Raw genomic sequence first — 20,980 nt, forward strand, 5'->3', positions numbered from 1 at the left:
GCAAAATACGGATCCCAATTTAGCTCTGAAGACAACCTGGAGGAGAATGAGGAGGAAGAATAGAGTAGAGTGGTGGAGGAGAGTAGGGAGGAGCAAGACACCGCTCTTCAAACCGCAGAACTGGATCCTCGTACAACTTGTGGACCCAGTCCATGCAGCACTACCCCTCCACAAATTATGGTTCGCTCCCGTGCGTTAACCGAGAGGAGAAAAAAATGAACCCTACCCGGCTAGCCAGGTGGACACTCGTGTTCTGGAGTATCTGAATAGGAACCAACCAGAGGATGAGGTGGACACTTTCACCCATAGCCTGGGTCCATATTTACGGATGGTACCGGCAGAGCATCGCCTACGTACCCAATCATCTATTTTGATTTTGCTGCAAGCTGCTATGCCAGCTCATGATCCCAGGGAGTGCTTTCCAGCACTACAGCACTGGCGCTTGTTTGGGCACATTATGCCACAGGCTCAAGCATCACAGAGCTTTAGCACTCCACCTCCTCCAATGCCGCATTAACAGCCCAAGGCAAATGCCTCAAGACCACCCAAGTGGTTATACGGGGACTTACTACAGTCAGCAGGAGCCCTATCATGGCAATCCTGCGTCATGGCAACATTCATCGCAATCTTCCTCTGAGAGAATGGAGTCCACTCCAGGAAGTGCCCCACCATCATCTCCAGATCTCTTTAATTTATAAGTTTATTTAAATGTAATTTATTTATGTTTATTTATGTTTGAGTTATGTAAAGCCCCAGTTCTACCGGTTTTATGCACTGATGTGTTTCATATTTTTTTAATAAAAGAAAGTTTCGTCCTTTATATTTTCTTGATGAAAAGAAGTTTCACATAAAAACATTTCAATACTTTATTTAGCATATTCGGTGGTGGATGAATGTGTCATGTACAAAAACACTACACACTACAGATCACATAATTTTATCATAAAATTGTATTTAAAAAAATATATATATACTTACCAAGAATACAAATATGATGTATTTGTTTATATTCTGGTCAAAATATTAATATTACTTTCTTTGTAATTAATTATAAAAAAGTATTTTAAAATAAAGTACCATATACATTTTTTTGACCTGAATACGAAAGCCTGCAACCTGCATCAAGGATAACTAAAATAACTCCACACATTTCTAGCGTATAGCATCCTGCTGCCAGGGCACTGCTCCCATAGAGCTGACAAAAAAATCTGCATATAATGCACGGATTCGGAGTCCAGTTGTTCCTGGTCATCCTTGGGCTGTCTCGTCCAAAGTCAAGGCTCCAGTGGCCCTGGCATGTTCCACGTCACCATCACCTGCAGAATCGTACATTCTGGTGAAGTTGTGCAGGATGACACAGGCTTTGATTACGTGGTTGACATTGTCCACATCCATTTGGATTGTAGACATGAACACCCTCCATTTATTTGCCAGTATACCAATTGCGCACTCCACATACCGATGAGCCCTGGTAAGCCAATAATTGTAAATGCGCCTCCGGTTGTTCAAACCACGTCTAGGAAAGGGGTGCATCACATGGGTCAAAAGGCCTCATCTGCCACTATCACAAATGGTGTGGGTGGTCCAGAAGATCCAAATTGTGAATGGTCCATGAACCCATCCGCTATACTCATCCACTGTCCTGATGAGGGTTAAGGCATAACGGTGTCTTTCAGTTTACGCCAGATGAGCTCAGAGGTGGACCTGATTATCCCGAAAATGGTTGACGTCCCCAATAGGAATTCAAAGTGAAGTGACGCAAACAAATTTCCAGTTGCAAGGAATCTGAAGTAAAAAGTTAAAAAAATTGATTAATGACACAAATTATCCTATTTGAGGTTATCAATAGTGCACTTTCAATTATACATTACATTAATCGGTTCAGGACCGCGCTATTTTGATCCTTCAAGACCAGACACCGTTTAGTCCTTTTTAGCACTCGTTAGTTAAACGACTATAACTTTTTTATTTGTTGGGCTAGCAACGTGATTTTTGCGTTGTTTTTCCATAGACAATGCAGGTTTCTTTTTTTATCATTCTTATATACATGTTTTTTGCTATTTTAAAATTTTTTGTCAAAATATGCACTCCAAAAGCATTTTCACTGCGGGCTGGGCACGGTTCAAAGCAGAAGCGTCCCCCCATAAGTTACCACTTAGGCAGCTCCATAATATATAACAACCGCAAAGAAGAAACAAGAGCTCGTAGCCAAAATTATAAAAAATACGATTTTATTAAACATATATCACAAACAAGGTTTAAAAATAGATGAAAGGACAAGACCCTAGTATAAATAAAAGAGCGATTACTGACACTTGCAATAAGAAGTGATGGGTATCTGTATTACAGAGTATGTGATCAAATACATGTTCACATAGAATAGGCTTTCCTGTTAAATAGTTAATGAACCCTTGAAAAATATAATGAATGAAAGAGTAAGATACAAGAACAGGAGAGACCAATAATTCTGGTAAAGTGCTAGTGCATAATTATAGTGTATAGAGTAGATAGCAACAGCTTACCCATTGATGCAAGGAGAAGTAATGATCAGTGCTCGCTCCAGCACATGAACCCCAACGCGCGTTTCGCTGAAAGGTGCTTCCTCAGGGGGGGAATTATTGGTCTCTCCTAAAATACCTCTAGGGGTCTTTATTTTTTTTTCTTTCTTGTTTTACACCATGTTTTTCCACTGTAATTGGGGCTGCGCAGCAGTGACCCAGCCACTAACAGCATCCCGGAGATCATGTGACCAGTCGCCTTTATTCTTATACAGAGCGCTCATTGAGCAATGTGTAGAGGATATCAGAGAAGATAGAAGCAGCAAAAGCTGCTTCTATCTTCTCCTCAGGGTCGCCGGCAGTCACTGACTGCCGGAGACCCGACATTCAGCTGCCCGATCGCTCGGGCAGCAAGCTAAAGCCCGTGCCGCAAATAGTCTATGGCACGGGTTTTAAGGACCCTGACTGCTGGCTGTAAATACACAGCCAGCAGTTGGGAACCGGTTAATATTTATTAGGCCCCATGCACACGAACGTGCTTTTGCGGCCGCAATTTTACTCCGAAAATCCACGGGAGAATTGCGGCCCTATTAATTTCTATGGAGCCATGCACATGACCGTAGTTTTTACGGTCCATGCATGACCCGGGAGCCCGCACCACTGAAAGAATGGACCTGTCTTATTACGGCCGTCTTCTGCGGTCCAGGCTCATTGAAAATAATGGCCGCGGCCATGTACATGTCCCGTGATTTGCGGGCGGCTCGCGGCTGACAGTCCGCAGCCGGCCGACCCGAAAATCACGGCCATGCACATGGCTACGGTCATGTGCATGAGGCCTTAGACGTACAGAGCAAATTCTTTTTAAATACACTTACCTCAGCTCCTCCAGCAGCCTATCAAATGTTGCGACTGACATCCGACAGAAGGAATTAAATTTCCCTGGATACAGATGCAAGTCCACATAAAGGGTATGGAAGTGCCCTTTGGAAGCACATTGGGAGATGAACCCAAAGCGTCATTCTCCTTCTCGGTCCTTCCTCGAGCATCTGCCGTCGAGCTCCATATGTGCAAGATATCAGCCACATCATAAGAATATGGTCCATAACTTTTGATGTCATTTTCCAAACCAAAAAAGTAGTCAAAATCCAAGTCAAATAGCAGAGGATTCAGACAAAGCTCTCTACGCTCTAAAAGCAATAGAAAATGCCTTTTTGCGACCATGTGTCCGCACTGTGGGTACTCCCAGAGGGTTGGCACAAGAATTGTGTCAAAAGTCCTCCTTTTGGGTTTTTTACATGCGGATTAAATGCGTGGCATACACATGACATATACGCGTATAAAACTGACATACTGAAACACAACGGAAACACTCTCGCTCGTACAACGCTGCATTTTTTTTATGCGCGTGAATCAGACATGCTCGTGTGAATGTAGACTAAAGGCCTGGCAAGGCTTCTCATGGAAGGAAACTCAGCATTTGGTAAAGTACATTGGTTCCAGACTTCAGGAAGTCATTACTTGCAACGAAGTATTAAAAATAATCATTATCTTTAACCCGTTAGTGACCGCCCCATAGTGTTTTTACGTCACTAATGGGCTTTATTCCGATGCAATAGACTTTTTACGTCGCTGCATCGGAATAAGTAACCAGAGCAGGGAGCTGTCAAATCTCCCTGCTCTCAGCTGCCAGAGGTAGCTGAGGGCTGGGGGTGTCCCTGTTCGAACGGGTGAGATCGATATTAGTATTGATCTCACCCGTTTAACCCTTCAGATGCGGTGCTCAATAGCATGCACCGCATCTGAGTGGTTTTGGAGAGAAGGAGGGAGCTCCCTCTCTTCCCACCGGCACCCGGCGATAAAATCGCCAAGTGACTGTGTCTCTGATTGCAGCCGGGGGCCTAATAAAGGCCCCCAAGTCTGCCTGTAGTGAATGCCTGCTAGATCATGCCTCTGGCATGACCTAGCAGATGCCTATCCGTTTTACACGGACAGGCATAATACACTGCAATACAGAAGTATTGCAGTGTATTATAAATGTGATCGGATAATCACATAGTGAAGTCCCCTAGTTTAATAAAAAGTGGAAAAAAAAATGAAAAACCCACTTTTCCCCCTTACAAACTGCTTTATTATTAAGAAACAAATTAAAGTTAAAAAGTTACAGATATTTAGTATCACCGCGTCCGTAACGACCCCAACTATAAACTTATTACATCATTTAACCCACACGGTGAAAAATAAAATAAAAAAACATGCAAAAATTGTTGTTTTCTTTGTATCAAGCCTTAAAAAAAATGTGATAAAAAGTGATCAAAAAGTCGTATCTACTCCAAAATGGTACCGATAAAAACTACAAGTCGTCCCACAAAAAAAAAGCCCTCATGCAACTGCATCGGCAAAAAAATAAAAACATTACGGCTCTTCAAATATGGAGACACAAAAACAAATAATTTTGAAAAAACAGTGTTTGCACTGTGTAAAAGTAGTAAAACATACAAAAACTATACAAATTTGGTATCGTTGCAATCGCAACAACCCACTGAATAAAGTTAGTGTGTTATTTATACCACACGGTAAACAGCGTAGATTTAGGATGCAAAAAAGTGTGTCGAAATGGCTGGTTGTTTTCTATTCCCCCCCCCAAAAAAGTTAATCAATAAATTCTATGTACCCCAAAATGTTGCTATTAAAAATTACAACTTGTCCTGCAAAAAAACAAGACCTTATACAGCTATGTCGACGCAAAAATAAAAAGGTTATAGCTCTTAGAATGAGACGATGGAAAAACGTAAAAAATGGCTTGGTCATTAAGGTCTAAAATAGGCTGGTCATTAAGGGGTTAAAAAATATGTTTGTTCATTCAATTACTTTTGTGCCTGTTAAAATGGGGCGACTATATTAACAAAAGGTTGTAATTCTGAAACGGTCAATGCAATGTTTTGGTTAGATCCTTTGAATTAAAGCTGGATACATAAATTGAATTACCAAATTTGTGTTTATGTCCAAATACTTTTGGACCCAGCTGCATATCTTCCCAGGACATCTGCTTGCAGTCTCTTTCAAACATGTCTAAATTTCTGCACTTCATTTGTTGTACACTGAGTATGTATGTCTTTTGATTTGCCCATATCCTTATATCCTTGAATGAATTCTTGTCATACTGTCCAGTAATCAAACTAATTCTCTGTATGAGCATGGTGTAACTGCCCGCAGTGCCCTGGATTCAGACAGAAGTGTACATTGTTCAACACACAAAAATGGGCCACTCATATGTAACTTGTTCTGCCTGACTAGAAAATTCTGCTATAATCCTCATGCAACACAGAACAAATTCACCCTAAATAAGAAATAGAAGTATAATTTAACAGAAATGTATCTGTCAATCCAACAATTAAGCAGATTCTGTACAGAAAATTTAGTTTGGGCATGTTTACATGGCACGGATTTGCCATAGGCAAATCTGCTGTGGATTTTCTAAAAAATGCAGTTAATCTGCTGCTTTTCATCGCAGAATCTGCGTCAATAATGAACATCCTGCAGATTATAAGATCTACACTTATTGTTCCACTTCAATATTTAAAATACCCCATTCATCTGCATTGCTGTTGGAATGTTAGCCGATTCTGTCAGGATTTAGGCATGAAATAAGTGCCCAAATCCTGACAGATTCTAAACGTGTGAACATGGCTTTTCCGTTATTTGGTAAATTTTACTTAAACTCAGTAATGGAATCAAGGGGTAATAAATGAGACATGTACGTATGCTATATAAATAATGATTACTATTATTACAGAATTCGACTGAAAAAACAAACAGATATATGCCTCCGTATGAAATCAGAGGCATATGGAGGTTCAGTAGGGTCCCATAGAGACCCACCAACTCCTACTCAATATTCTCCACTCTATTGGTCTTAAGGACACTGCTCTCTTTTGGTTTCCATCCTATCTCTCAGACCGCTCGTTGAGTGTATCATTTGCTGGTTCTACTTTTTCTTCTTCTCTTTCCTGCTATTGGAGTTCCTCAGGGAACAGTCCTAGGTCTGTTCCTCTTTTCTTTCTACACAGCCCTTATTGGACAAACCATCAGCAGATTTGGTTTCCATTACCATTTCTTTGCTGATGACACCATATTATATACATATTCCTGTGACCAGGGCCTTAGTATAGATGGCGCCCTGTGCAAAATTATCTTTCCATGCCCCACTCCATCATAAAAAAAGCCCCATAAAAAAAGTACAGTGCCCCCACACAGTGCAATGCCTCTTTAGTGCCCCCATACAGTATAATAATAGCATTTAATAATATATTATAACCCCTTCAAGGACACAGTATTTTGTCCTCTAATTGTGCCCACACAGTATTATGCCCCCTAAGTGCCACACACAGTATATTGCCCCCTGCAGTACCCCTACTCAGTATAATGTCCACTTAGTGGCCCCCATACAGTATAATGCCCCCCTCCCCTGGCTGCCACACACAGTCCCCACTTGTAAGTAGTGCCCCCCCTGTAGATTGTGCCATACAGCCTTCCTGTAGACAGTGTCATAATCCCCCACCTCCTCCTTGTAGATCATGCCATACAGCCCCACCTCCCCCTTATAGACAGTGCTCCCCCAATAAAATTGTACTTACCTATGCCCCGTTCCCATGACGAACAGAGTTTCTCCGCGACGGGATCCTTGCATAGGCCGTCACGATCCTGTAGCCTAGTACAGCGTTTCCAAACCTTTTCGGTCTCGAGGCACCACTGGAAAAATAAAATTTCCTCAGGGCACTCGTTCTGCGGTTTTTTTAAGCCGTTGAAGCTAATGCAAAATACACAGGCAAAAAAGCATTCCAAACGGGCGCCACAGGTATTTTCTGCCTCCTATTAATTTAAATTGGAGCTTCAGAGGTGGAAACCACTTGAAGACTATCAGCCCACCACTCTCACTAAAATGATCATCAGCCCACCACTCTCACTAAAATGACCATCAGCCCGCCACCCTCACTACAATGACCATCAGCCCGCCACCCACAGATTCCCCATGTATATAGTGCCACACCCCCCCCCTTGTAGGTAGTGCCACACAGCCCCCTGTAGATAGTGCCACACAGCCCTTTTGTAGGCAGTGCCACACAGCCCCCTTGTAGGTAGTGCCACACAGCTACCTGGTAGATAGTGCCACACAGCCACCTGGTAGGTAGTGCCACACAGCCCCCTGGTATGTAGTGCCACACAGCCCCCTGATAGGTAGTGCCACACAGCCCCCTGGTAGGTAGTGCCACACAGCCCACTTGCAGGTAGTGCCAAACAACCCCTTTGTAGGTAGTGCTACACAGCCCACAGCCCCCTTGTAGATAGCACCCCCCTTCCTGTAGATAGTACCACTGTAGCTCCCTGAATAAGCAGAATCCCACTGTGGCCAGGGATTCCGCTCCTGGAGCGCTCTTGATGTCCAGGAGTGGAAGCCCGGGGCACACAGGGATTTCCACTTATTAAGGGAGCTACAGTGGCGTCGCTACGGCTGTAGCAGCCGCAGCGGCTGCTAGTGGCGCCGCCACTCATGCAGGGGGCCCATCCTGAAGGGCGGCACGCGCGCCCTCATACCCAGTGTTGCCGCTATCAGCCGCTATGGCTGCTACAGCGGTAGCGACGCCACTGACTGAAGAAGCGCCCCGGGCGGAAAGACAGCTGCTGAGTCGCCGGGCCTGAGCTGAACAAGCAGGGGAAGGGAGCCAGTGCAGCGCCCGCTTCTACCTGCTGGAGTGATGCGCCCTGTGCAATGGCACAGGTTGCACACCCCTAAGGCCAGCTCTGCCTGTTAAATCAACCCTGCTCTAATACAAAACACCAGTGATTTTCTGTCCGCTATCTCTAACATCATATTCTCTCTCTATCTGAAACTCAATCTTTCTAAAACATAGCTCCTTGTGTTCCCACCATCTACTAACCTGCCCAAACCTGATGTCTCTATCTCAGTGTGTGGTACTACCATAACTCCTATGAAGCACACCCGCTGTCTTGGGGTTATTTTTCACTACAAATTTTTCTCCACTCCTCACATTCAATCACTTGTAACACCGGTGGCATTTACGGCGGCCTGTCCCTCCCCTAGGCCGCCAGTGTATGCTGGTGTCCTCTGCTTGCGGCCACAATATCTATTAAGAGCCTTGGCTGAGAAAATTTATAATATGTTTTATTGTTAAGATAACTGATATTATATATGAGGAGGAGGAGCTGAATTCCTCAAAAGGGAGCTTAGAATTTCTAGACAGAGATTAAACTTCCACTTAGTTTTGTTTTTTAGGTGTCAAGTATGATATATGAAGCAGAATGTATTAGAATTAGTTGTGACCAGGGGCGTAACTAGGAAAGACTGGGCCCCATAGCAAACTTTTGACTGGGGCCCCCCCCCCTCTGCTGGGTATTACACAACCCCCCCCCCCCCCTTGTAGATAGTGCCTCCCTATAGATTCCACCACACAGCGCCCCCCTATAGATAGCACCATACACAGCCCCCTGTAGATAACGCCATACAGCCCCCTCTGTAGATAACGCCATACAGCCCCCTCTGTAGATTACGCCATACAGACCCCCCCCCCCCAAAAAAAAAACGGCCTATAGTTTGTCCTACAAAAGACATGCATCCCCTATCCACAGGATAGGGGATACATGTGTGATCGCTGGCAGCGATAAGGAGAACGGGGGACCGAAAGTCCCCCGAAGTTCTCCATGACTAACCTCGGACTTCCGGCGTCTGCGCAGTTCAATAAAAATGAAAGGAGCGCTGGTCACGCATGCGCACAAGCACGACCGGTGCGCAAGTCATTTCCATGGAGCTGCAGACAGACTACGGAAGTCCGAGGTTTGTCATGGAGAACTTAAGGGGGACTTTCGGTCCCCCGTTCTCCTCATCGCTGGGCGTCCCAGAGATCCCACATGTATCCCCTATCCTGTGGTTAGGGGATGCATGTCTTTTGTAGGAACAACCCCTTCAGTGGCGTCGCGCTGTAGCAGCCATAGCGGCTGCTAGCGGAGCCTGCGGCCATGGGAGGGGCCGTGCCGGCGGGTGGCACGGGCCCCCTCATGCTGCAGGCCCCGTAGAAGTCGCTACGGCTGCTATAGCGGTAGTTACGCAACTGCGCATAGGTTTGTACCGCGTAAAACTACAGCTCCCAGCATGGCCGAAACAATGATAAGGATATGCTGGGAGATGCGGTTTCACAAAAAAAAATCATACCACCCATCATCTCGCTGCAGATCATACAGTGACTACAATACTGATTAGAGGCAGAATAAACATTTACATTAAGTGACTCACCGGTGACGTATCAGATTCTAGTTCTTTTCTTCTCCCTCCGGTTCAGACATCTATGATGGATTTCTCCCGGCCATGACCCATTTCTGCAGTTTTCTGTTTAGATGTCTTCAGCTTCTCACTTTTAAAACATTTCTGCACCTGTAAACAAAGTTAAAATTCTCAACACCTCTAAATATAACTGTCACACACACACACACACACACACACACACACACACACACACACACACACACAGTGCCCCCTGTAGATAGTGCCCCCTATAGATTGTGACCTACATAGAAGCCCCTGTAGATAGTGCCCACATATGGACTCCAGAGCTGCAAGGCAATAGTACTAACCACTGAGCCACCGTGCTGCCCTACATATTGGTTTCCCTATAGTTAGTGCTCCACGTATAGCCCACCTCTGTAGATATTGTCCCACATATAGCCCACCCCTGTAGACTGTGCACTACATATAGCCACCCTGTTGCTAGTGCCCCACAGGTAACCCACCCCTGTATATAGTGTCCCACACATAGCCCACCCTTATAGAAAGTACCCTAAAAAATAGCTCCCCTATAGATAGTGAAAGTACCCTAAAAAATAGCTCCCCTATAGATAGTGCTCTACATATAGCCCACCCCTGTATAGTGTCTCACATATACTGCCCCACATATAGACCCCCCTGTAGATAGTGGCCCACATCCCCACATACAGACCTCCCCTGTAGCTAGTGCCCCACATATAGACCCCCCCCTGTATATAGTGGCCCACATATAGACCCCCCAGTATATAGTGGCCCACACCCCCACATATAGACCCCCCTGTAGCTACTGCCCCACATATAGACCCCCCTATATATAATAGCCCACATAAAGACGACCCCCCCCCTGTAGATAGACCCCCCCACTATAGATAATGCCATCCACATTTTTATGAGGAAAAAAATATATAAAGTTGACATACTCACATTCTCCGGTTCCCACGCTGTTCACTGGCAATGCAGACATGCTCTCTTCTGAGCATGTCTGAAGGAGCTGAATGAGCGTCCTTCAATGACGCTGATTGGCGGGGCAGAATGACTTGCCCCGCCAATCAGCACCTTCCAAGCATGGAAGCGGCGCGATGATGTCATCGCGCCGCTAGCCAATCAGTGTCATTGTAAGGCACTGGATGGTCAGGCACGGAACATGCCCGGCCATTCAGTGCGAATACATGTATTTGGCTGCCGCTAGCACCGGGGCCCCCTCCGGTGTTAGCGACACCTACAGGCATGAGAGTGCCTGTGTAAGGCTCGGTGGCGCGGGCCCCACAGTAGCGGCGCCACCCCTGTAGCAGCCATAACGGCTGCTAGCGGCGCCACCGGGCATTTGGGAGGGCGTGTCGGCTGTCGGCACGGGCCCCCTCAAGCCCCGGGCCCCGTAGCAGCCGCTACTGCTGCTACCGCGGTAGTTACGCCACTGGTTGTGACTTGTTTTTCTCATAACAAGTATAAAAACTCTGTCATTCAGTTGAGATGCAGACATTTCACCATCCTGTCTCCTTATCGATAAGCATAAAAGAAGCGCTTTTCCACTTATTCAGATGACTCCTCGATACTATTTTGATAAGAATTTAAAAGTTCTCCTAACATTTTGGTTCTTCGAACCGGAATCCAACATCTCTGGATCCTCATCTTCTCAATGACTGTACAGGGTGAGTTATTCAATGAACTCACTAAATCTGAAGACCTCCAGCTGAATTGCTGTCAAACTGAGGCCAGTCAGACAGAGAGACATGGTGGAGTGATGGATTCTAAAGAACGTAGAAAGGAGAATCGAGGATTCGAGTTTTCAACTGAATAAAGGTAATATAAGTTTGTTAATATATGTTTTTATTATTTTTCATATTTAAATGTTATAAGGTTATGTTATAAAAAACGAAGGTGGATCTTACGTAATAAGACCAGGTCTTAGTTATATTAAGCACAGGTCTTAATATAAAAACCTGAGAATAATGGTTCTCCAGTTTTAAATTCCATAGCCTGTGTGAGAAGGCTACAGGCAATAAATAACTTCGTGCAGCATGTAAAAGATAAAGTACTTGGAAATTTGAAGGATCTCCTATAGAAAATAGAGATCCTATAGAGTGTTAAGAAGGAATTGTGTATGGCCAGGTATTAACTCCGTTAACTGGGCATTCTTTAACCTTTTCATGCAGACAATCAGTAGATTCACATCCTATTCGCATATACCACATGCAGTGAGGATGTGAATCTGCAGACCTCTGCTTCTGTAGGCATAGTGCTGGGGAGATCGCTCTGACGCCGGTGGTGTCAATGTCCGCGGCTACCCAGCAACCTGTTCTCTGACAGCCGAACCGATTGGTTCGGCTACAGAGAATATGATCACCGTTTTTAACTGTTTCCCAACCGCCCACAGTAAATTCACGTCGGCGCTTGCTGGGCTCTGTGCAGCACCGACGTGAATTCAAAGTGGGTGTTAAAAGCGTGATCCGGGTGTCTCAGAGTAGTGCTGACACCCGGATCGCGCTGTTAACCCCTGCCTCTGGTCACGGAGACATGATCAGGACCTGATTGGTTCAGGTCCCGATCATGTGATCGCAGTGAAAGTTTATTGTAGCAACAAACTGGGAAGTTTGTTGCTACAACCAACTTTCCCGGGGACCGATTGCGTGTGCTGCCGTCGGTTGCATGTCAAAACCGGAGGCCATACAACAGCCTCCAGGTCTGCCATGCACGGAAGCCTATGAGGACCACCCGAAGGCTGGTCCTCATAGGCTTCCTGTCAGTGTGACTCTCAGTGTCAAACTGACAGTTTATAGCACGTTACACTACCTAGGTAGTATAAAGTTATCAGTGCTGCAGGTCTAAAAGTAAAAAAAGTAAAACAAAAAAAGTACTAAAAATGTTTTATAAGAGTAAAACCCAAACATTTTTTTTTCCTATAATAAGTCTTATATCATAGGAGAAAAATTAAACCGTTAAAAAAGTACACGTATTTGGTATCACCGTGTTCGTAACGACCCAAACTATAAAATTATAATATTATTTTTCTCGCACGGTGAACACTGCAAAAAAAAATTTCAAAACAATGCCAGCATCACTATTTTTTTGGTCATCACCCCTCACAAAATATAGAATAAAAAGTGATCAAAAAGTCGCATGTACCCCAAAACAGTACCAATAAAACCTACAACCCATCCTGCAAAAAACAAGCCCTTACACAGCTTTTTTGAATGAAAAACAAAAAAGTTATGGCCCTTAGAATATGGTGACACAAAAAATAAATAATTTTATAGAAAAGTGATTTTAATGGGCAAAGGCCACAAAAGATAAAAAAAAATATACATATGGTATCACCGTAATCGTATCGACCCGCAGAATAAAGTAAAATGTAATTTATAGCGCACGGCGAAAAATGTAAAAAAAAAGGACAAAAAATATTGTTAAAATTTATGTTTTTTTGTCACTTTGCTTGCCAAAAGTCGAATAAAAAGTGATGTAACCTAAAATTGTACCAATGAAAACTACAGATTGTAATGGAATAAATAAGCCCTCGCACAGCTCCGGTGGAGGAAAAATAAAAAAGTTCTGGTGCTCAGAATATAGCGACAGCGTTCCAAAAGCGGATAATATTGGGCATCATTTATCAGTGCGACACCGGCCACATATCTATAAATTATTCTTTATTTACCCCATTATTATACCCTCTTATTATGCCCTAATGTTCTCTGCCCAGCTTACATATGCCCCCCATTATAAACTGAAATACCAGCAAAACTCCAAACTGAACTACTACCAAGCAACATCTACGCTCCAAAAGCCAAATGGCGCTCCCTCCCTTCTGAGCTCTGCCGTTGGTCCATACAGCAGTTTATTACATATGGCGTATTGCCATAATCGTGAGAAGTAGCTTTACAAGTTTTGGGGTGCTTTTTATTCTATATTCCTTGTAAAAATTAAACATTTTTATATTTTTTCAGAAAAAAAGTAGATTTTCATTTTCATAGACAAACTCCAATAAATATAGCAAAAGAACTGTGGGGTCAAGATGCTAACTATACCCCTAGATAAATTCCTTGAGGTGTGTAGTTTTCAAAACCATGTCACTTTCGGGGAGTTTCCACTGTTTCGGCACCACAAGACCTCTTCAAACCTGACATGATGCCTAAAATATATTCAAAAAAAAAAAGGAGGCCCCAAAATCCTCTAGGTGCTTCTTTGCTTTTGAGGCCGGTGCTTCAGTCCATTACCACACTAGTGCCACATGTGGGATATTTCTAAAAACTGCAGCATCTGGGCAATAAATATTGAGTTGCGTTTCTCTGGTAAAACCTTCTGTGTTACAGAATTTTTTTATTACACATGAATTTAGGCAAATAAAATGAAATTTGTTCATTTCGCCTCTACATTGCTTTAATTCCTTTGAGACGTCTAAATGGTTAAAACACTTTCTGAATGCTGTTTTGAATACTTTGAGGAGTGCAGTTTTTAAAATGGGATGATTTATGTAGCCTATCTAATACATAAGGCCCTCAAAGCCACTTCAGGACTGAACAGGTCCTTGAAAAATAGCCTTTTGAAATTTTCTTGAAAATGTCAGAAATTGCTGCTAAAGTTCTAAGCCTTGTAACGTCCTAGAAAAATAAAATAATGTTCAAAAAACGATTCAAATATAAAGTAGACATATGGTGGATGTTAATTAGCAATAATTTTGTGTGGTATTACTATCTGTTTTACAAGTAGATACATTTAAAATTAGAAAAATCATAATTTTTGCAAATTTTTATTACATTTTAGTGTTTTTTACAAATAAGCAATGAATTTATTGACCAAATTTTTCCACTAAAATAAAGTACAATATGTCACGAGAAAACAATCCCAGAATCGCTTGGATAGGCAAAAGCATTCCAGAGTAAAATGACACTTCAGATTTGGAAAAAATGGGGCTGGTCCCCAAGGGCCAAAATGACCATGGTCCTGAAAGGGTTAAATGACAAAGTAAGTGATTACAGGTGATTACAGAGTAAGTTGATGTGAGATAGAAATTTTTTAATACAGGTGTAAATTTTGATGGGAAAAGGGAAGAAAAGGCGGGGGTGGAGGCAACAGCTGAATGCAGTATATGAGCATGTTAGAAGGAATGTAAAATGCTGCTCGTTCTCTCTCTTTCTCTCTCTCAATTGAAATATTTAACACGCATGGTCTGCATAATTATAGATTGCTAAGTTATCAGGTAGTAACCTGATAACTCCTATTGTGTCTCCCTATAATATCCCGTTTTTCTCTATCCTTCTGTCTCCGGATTGTTACTAATATTTTGCCTTTACACACAGAGGCAAACAGTATGCCTGGATGGTGCTTCCCCAGGGTGCAGCAAATACCCCTGATATTGTTATCCGTGCAATGAAAGAGCTGTTGTATAAGTGGTCCCCCAAACACTCCACCGCATGTCTATTGCAATATGTGGATAATTTACTTTTGTGTTGTATCTCTGTTGACATATGTGCTTAGGAAACAGTCTCATTATTGTTGTAATTTTCCCATATAGGTTTACTGCTATCCAAGACCACTCAGTCTCACAAAACCATCACTATGCCTATGGTTGTAGAGAAAGGAGGGGAAGGGGGGATGCGAGACCCTTAATGTACAAACGTGCAAATGACAATGTCTTGTTTAATATAGAACATGAGTCTGATTGTCACAGTTTAATGCAACTTGAAGCCCAAGGGTTACTAGGTGTCACTGATGTACCTTTGACTAACTATGATGTTCGGTATTTTGTAGACGGATCCAGATACTGGAATAAACAGACAGGACATTTCACCACCGGGTATGCAGTAGTCCAGGAAGGTAAGACCGTGCTGCAAAAGTCACTGCCCTCCAGCAGCTCTGTCCAAGAGGCAGAACTCATGGCACTCACATACGAATATGTTCTCGTATGTACTGACGTGTTTTCAAACTGGCCTGAGGCATGACCAGTAACCAAAGCCACAGCTAAAAAAAACACTGCTAGGAAAATACTCAGTGTAGTAGTGTAGCATCCATGGCCGTGGGCCGTCGGGTCTACTCACCTCCTGACGCCCGCAGCCATGGATCTGTGATCGCTGGTCCCCATCTCCTTCCTAGGAGACGCCAGCGCTCACTTCTGATCCGGTCCGCTGTGTCCCGTAGGGTGTGCTGTGCGCGCATGCTCGTGCCCGCCCTTAAAGGCCAGCGTGCACACATGAAGACAATCATCATCATCAACTCACATGATTTCCTGGACTATAAGAAGGCCCCAGCCCTTCTGATCCTTGCCTGAGCATTGTTAGTATATCCCAAGTCTGTTGTTCACCACGTCCAGTGGGATTCGCCACATCTGGCGCAACCTGCGGCACCCGCTGTCATCCACCATGTCTGGCGTTACCTGCTGCACCCACCTCCATCCGTGCCAGAGCTGCGGCCACTGTATGGACTATCCAGGTACCCTTGTGCCGGACTTTGTATTGCTGGAGTTCCCTGTTGTTTTTCCAGCTACCTCCCTGCTACGGCTGTGCGGCCTAGTTGGTCCACATACCGTGACAAGTAGTATACCAATATGGGGTCCCTGAAGTAATTGAGAGTGACAGAGGAACCCACTTCACAGGAGAAGTACTAGGGCATATACTCACTAGCCTCGGCATCACACAGGCATTCCATACAACATATTACCCAAGAAGGTAAACATCTAGATGAAGGAAGAAGGTCAGCAAAACTCCAAGCACCGAAACCTCTGACAAAAAGACAAATTATGTCCTTTTTGGGTATGATCAACTGCTGCAGAAGTTGGATAGCCAATTATGCTGCTACTACAGGACCATTGATGTCTTTGAATTATGAGGAGGCATTTTTTCAGATAAAACAGGTTCTTGTAGGATCTTCAGTGCCTGGACTACCTGATTATTCAAAAATCTTTTATTCAAGCTGTAGATTATAAAAATGGATACATGACTTCGGTGCTAAAACAGGTCTATCCTACCTCTAGCTTACTACTCATCAAAATTAGACCCAGTAGCTAGAGCCTTACCTCCGTGTTCAATCAGTTGTAGCCACCGCAGAAGTTATAAGAGCTTCCATTACGTTATTGTTATTTATGATAGAAAGATGTACCAATTTAAATCTTTCGACCTTGATGCCTTCTGCTGAGGATGGTGAACCACATGATTACCTATCCTCCATAGCAGAAAGAGTGTTACCAAGATCAGATCTTAAAGATACTCCACTACCAAATAGTGATCTCATACTGTTTGTAGATGGATCTTGTAAGAACAAATACATCCTACTCAGCAACTTAGTCATATTGAGCTATGGGACAAGCCATGTCTCAACAGGGGGGATGGTAGAAATCATATCTAAAGTGTTCACGGCATATGGCTTTACTAACTACTCAATTTTTTTTTGTTTAACCTGTTTAACATGCACCAAATATAATCCACATGGGAATGTAAGACCAAAAAGAGGATAGTTTCCAAATCCACAATATCCATTCCAATACATTTGCATGGATTTCATGGAATTAAAAAAGTTGTTTTTAGATATTTAGTTGTTCCTAAGGTATTAGGTATAAAGTATAAGGGTGTTACTTTGAATCTCGGCGTAGATAAGACAAAATTTGGTTTAAGACACTTGTCATATAAAACATATGTTACAGGTAATCAACTCAGATCAAGGTACAAATCCTACTGAAAAGAGTAACACCAAGTGTGAATAAAATATACCCAGTAACTACACATTTTCTAGTTGTCCTGTCCAGTGGGACAGAGAAGTTTTTCTTATAAAAAGATTGTTTGTTTGTTTGTTTGTTTGTTTGTTTGTTTGTTTGTTTGTTTGTTTGTTTGTTTGTTTGTTTGTTTGCTTGTTTCATTTGATGTACAGGACTTGTCAATGAACTGATGGCACCCAAACCTGAGGGGTGATAGCATGATATTGGTGATAGTATTATTTTATTCGTTGGGACCCTATTGTCTGAGGTTTATAATTATAATGTATGTAAATATGCCACGGTATTGTGAATAACAACTTGAGGTGTTTTATGTGGAGTTATGAAGTGATGGTCACAGGTTGTTGTCACTCATAAGTAAGAAGTACATGGCAGCAATGAGAGCCCTAAGGCCTCATGCACACGACCGTGTTTTTGCGTCCGCAATTCCACCGCAAATCCACGGGTTAATTGCGGACCCATTCATTTCTATGTGGCCATACCCACTATCCGTGTTTTCACGGCTCTCCGCATGTCCGCACATCCGTGCCGCAGAAACTCCGGACATGTCTTATTACGGGCCGCAAATGCGCTGCGGACATGCCAATAGAAGTCAATGGGCCCGTGGAAATTGCGGATACACCTCCGTGTGTCATCCGCAGTTTGCGGATTTGCGGAAGTGTTGCTAGGCGACGACCGGGAATGAGTTCTGTCGTCATCCTGTTTTACCTAGGCTTTTTTTATTTCATCCCCATTTTGCGGATTACATACGGATGAACTGCGGATTACATACGGATGAACTGCGGATGACATTCCACGGAACACGGTCCTGGAATTTGCGGACCAGAAAAACACCACGGTCGTGTGCATGAGGCCTAAGAGTATGTTACCTGGGTGTCTAGGTTTGAGATAGATGTTGCCCACGACCTGTTATATCTGCAGGGGTAAAAGTCTCATTAGGACAGTAAGTGAAAGTGTAACACAATTATGACCAATACACGTACCGTGTTAGGAGAATTTTGTATTATTGCCAACATTAGTAGGTTTAGCAGTAAAGAATGCTCATAATATAGAGTAAGTGGCCGACGGATTGGACACAGTTACAGATTATGTGTTTGATGTTTTGAACGCTGCCCAAAGGGACATTTGCCAAGTAGTTAGCACAGCCTGTTGCCACTGTATAGACCGTTTTGGCATTATGCAGGACAAGTATGACAGTAGAGCAAGCTAAGAAAATAAAGTCTGTAAGGGGGATAAGCCCTCTTTTAAGTACCTGGCTTGGGTACAAAAAGTCCTCTAATAAACAAAAGGTGGGAAATGTGAAAGTGATTAAAATAATGTTTAAATGAATTAATTTTGTGCAGCAGCCATCTTGTCTGGAGACCCCATCTTTTTCTTATGTAGTGAACATTGTTCCTTTAAGACAAGTATATTAATGTTGATTTCGTATATTATTGGATACACTTATCACACTGTAAGATAGTTAGGGAATTGCCACTATCCTCCTAGGCTATAAAAGACTGATTACAAAGGGTGGTCATTTGTTAGAAGTGACTGGTCTCAAACTTCAGCGAAGAAAACATCCAGAGTCTGGGAGTAGACAGGGCAAAATGTTATTAGTTATTCTAGGCATCCTATGGGGGTCCAAGGTGTGTCAACCTAAGGTATGGGATCCCTGGGAAACAGGGTCGAGGGTATGATTCCCTAAAGAATTAGCTTGGAGAGTTAAATATTTAAATTTCACTGAAAGTGAGACTGCAACATATGAAATAGATTTCTGCGCTGTGGTTAGAGACCAATGCATGGATAGAAGCATAGCTTACAAACTAGCATATTCAGATAAGTACATTTGTACTATCTATGTAAATACCCTAGGGGCAAGGAGATGTTCTTCATGGTCTTTGGACAAATGGACCACAGACCATAATGATAGTGGATATTCCATGATGTCTGCCATTAATCCCTCTTTAACCCCTTCCTACCGCAGCCCTTTTTCAGATTTTCATTTTAGTTTTTTCTTCCCCACATTCCAAAAGCCATAACGTTTTTATTTTTCCGTCGATATAGTACTATGAGGGCTTGATTTTTGCGGGACGAGTTGTCGTTTTTCGTAGCACCATTTAGTTTGCCATATAATGTACTAGGAAATGGGAAAAAAAATATTTGTGGGGTTGAAAATGAAAAAAACAACGATTCCTCCATGTTTTTTTGCGCGCTGTTTTTACGGAATTCAATGTGCAATTAAAACAACATGTTAACTTTATTTTGTGGGTCAATACGATTACGGCTATACCAAATATATATAGTTTTTTTTCTATATTTTACTACTTTTACAAGTAAAAACCTAAGTGTAAAAAATAAAATGTATTTTGTGTCGCCAACTTCAGAGAGCAATAACTTTTTTATTTTTCCGTCAATTATTTTTTGCGGCATAAGCTGTAGTTTTTAATAATACCATTTTGGTGTACATGGGACGGTTTGATCACTTTTTATTTCATTTTTTGTGGGAGATTAGGTGACCAAAAAATAGAGATTCTGGCATTTAGTATTTTATTTTTTTTATGGCGTTCACCGTGCAGGTTAAATAATGATACATTATAATAGTTCAGACTTTTACGGACGCGGCGATACCAATTATGTTTATTTATTTTTATTTTCTACTATGCTCTAGGTGGAAAATGGGAAAAGGGGGGCTTTTTGAACTTTTAATTTTGAACTTTTTTTTTTTACACAAAAAAAAACTTTATTTAACTCATTTTTACTTTTTTTTATTAGTCCACCTAGGGGACTTCAACCAGCGATTGTTAGATCGCTTGCACGATATACTGCAATACTAATGTATTGCAGTATATCGTGATTCTGACAGGCAACTATTAAGCCCTGCCGGAGGCAGGGCTTAATAGGTGCACAAAGACGGCGAACCTGGGGCCTTCAATAGGCCCCCAGGCAGCCATAGTAACCATCGGCCCCCGCGCGGTTGCATTGTGGGGGGCGCGATGAGCTGTTAGAGGGGGTCGCCCCCCTCTTTCTAACGATTTAAATGCTGCGGTCGCTATTGACTGCAGCATTTAACGAGTTAAACGAGCGTGATGCCGCTCGTTATTCTGAAGTGTCGGCTGTAACAAACAGCTGACACCCGCATCGTATGGAGCGGGTTCACTCTGTGAGCCCGTTCCATACTTCCCCAACCCGACTTTGGCGTATCGATACTGTAAAGGATCTGCCAGGCACTGCGGGGTTAACTCCCAGAACTAATCAGTCAGCACCTGAGAATACATCCCTGAGACTGACTCCTGCTTCCACCATTCAGGCTGGCAGGCTTAGGAGTGGGAGAGCCTATCGTAACCTGGCCAGACTCAGCTAGCTCCCGCCCTCGGTCTATTTAAGCCTGCACTTCCTGTCCCTCGGTGCTTGTTATTGCTTTTGTTTCCTTCCTTGTGGTTCCTGGCCCAGATACAGCTCCTGCTATTTTTG

At 43.0% G+C, this 20,980-nt stretch overlaps 1 long non-coding RNA gene across 1 annotated transcript in view; it reads right to left on the minus strand.

The window, feature by feature from the left end:
• Nucleotides 1-1,079: 1,079 nt before the first annotated feature.
• The window catches only part of LOC142743259 (uncharacterized), a 36,076-nt gene continuing 16,175 nt past the window's right edge, over nt 1,080-20,980 (minus strand). Inside the window, exon 3 of the long non-coding RNA XR_012881528.1 lies at nt 1,080-1,785. This is a non-coding gene — a long non-coding RNA (uncharacterized LOC142743259). The remainder of the gene's footprint in view (nt 1,786-20,980) is intronic.

This window comes from Rhinoderma darwinii, chromosome 2 (genome assembly GCF_050947455.1).
Source record: "Rhinoderma darwinii isolate aRhiDar2 chromosome 2, aRhiDar2.hap1, whole genome shotgun sequence".
Taxonomy (NCBI): domain Eukaryota; kingdom Metazoa; phylum Chordata; class Amphibia; order Anura; family Rhinodermatidae; genus Rhinoderma; species Rhinoderma darwinii.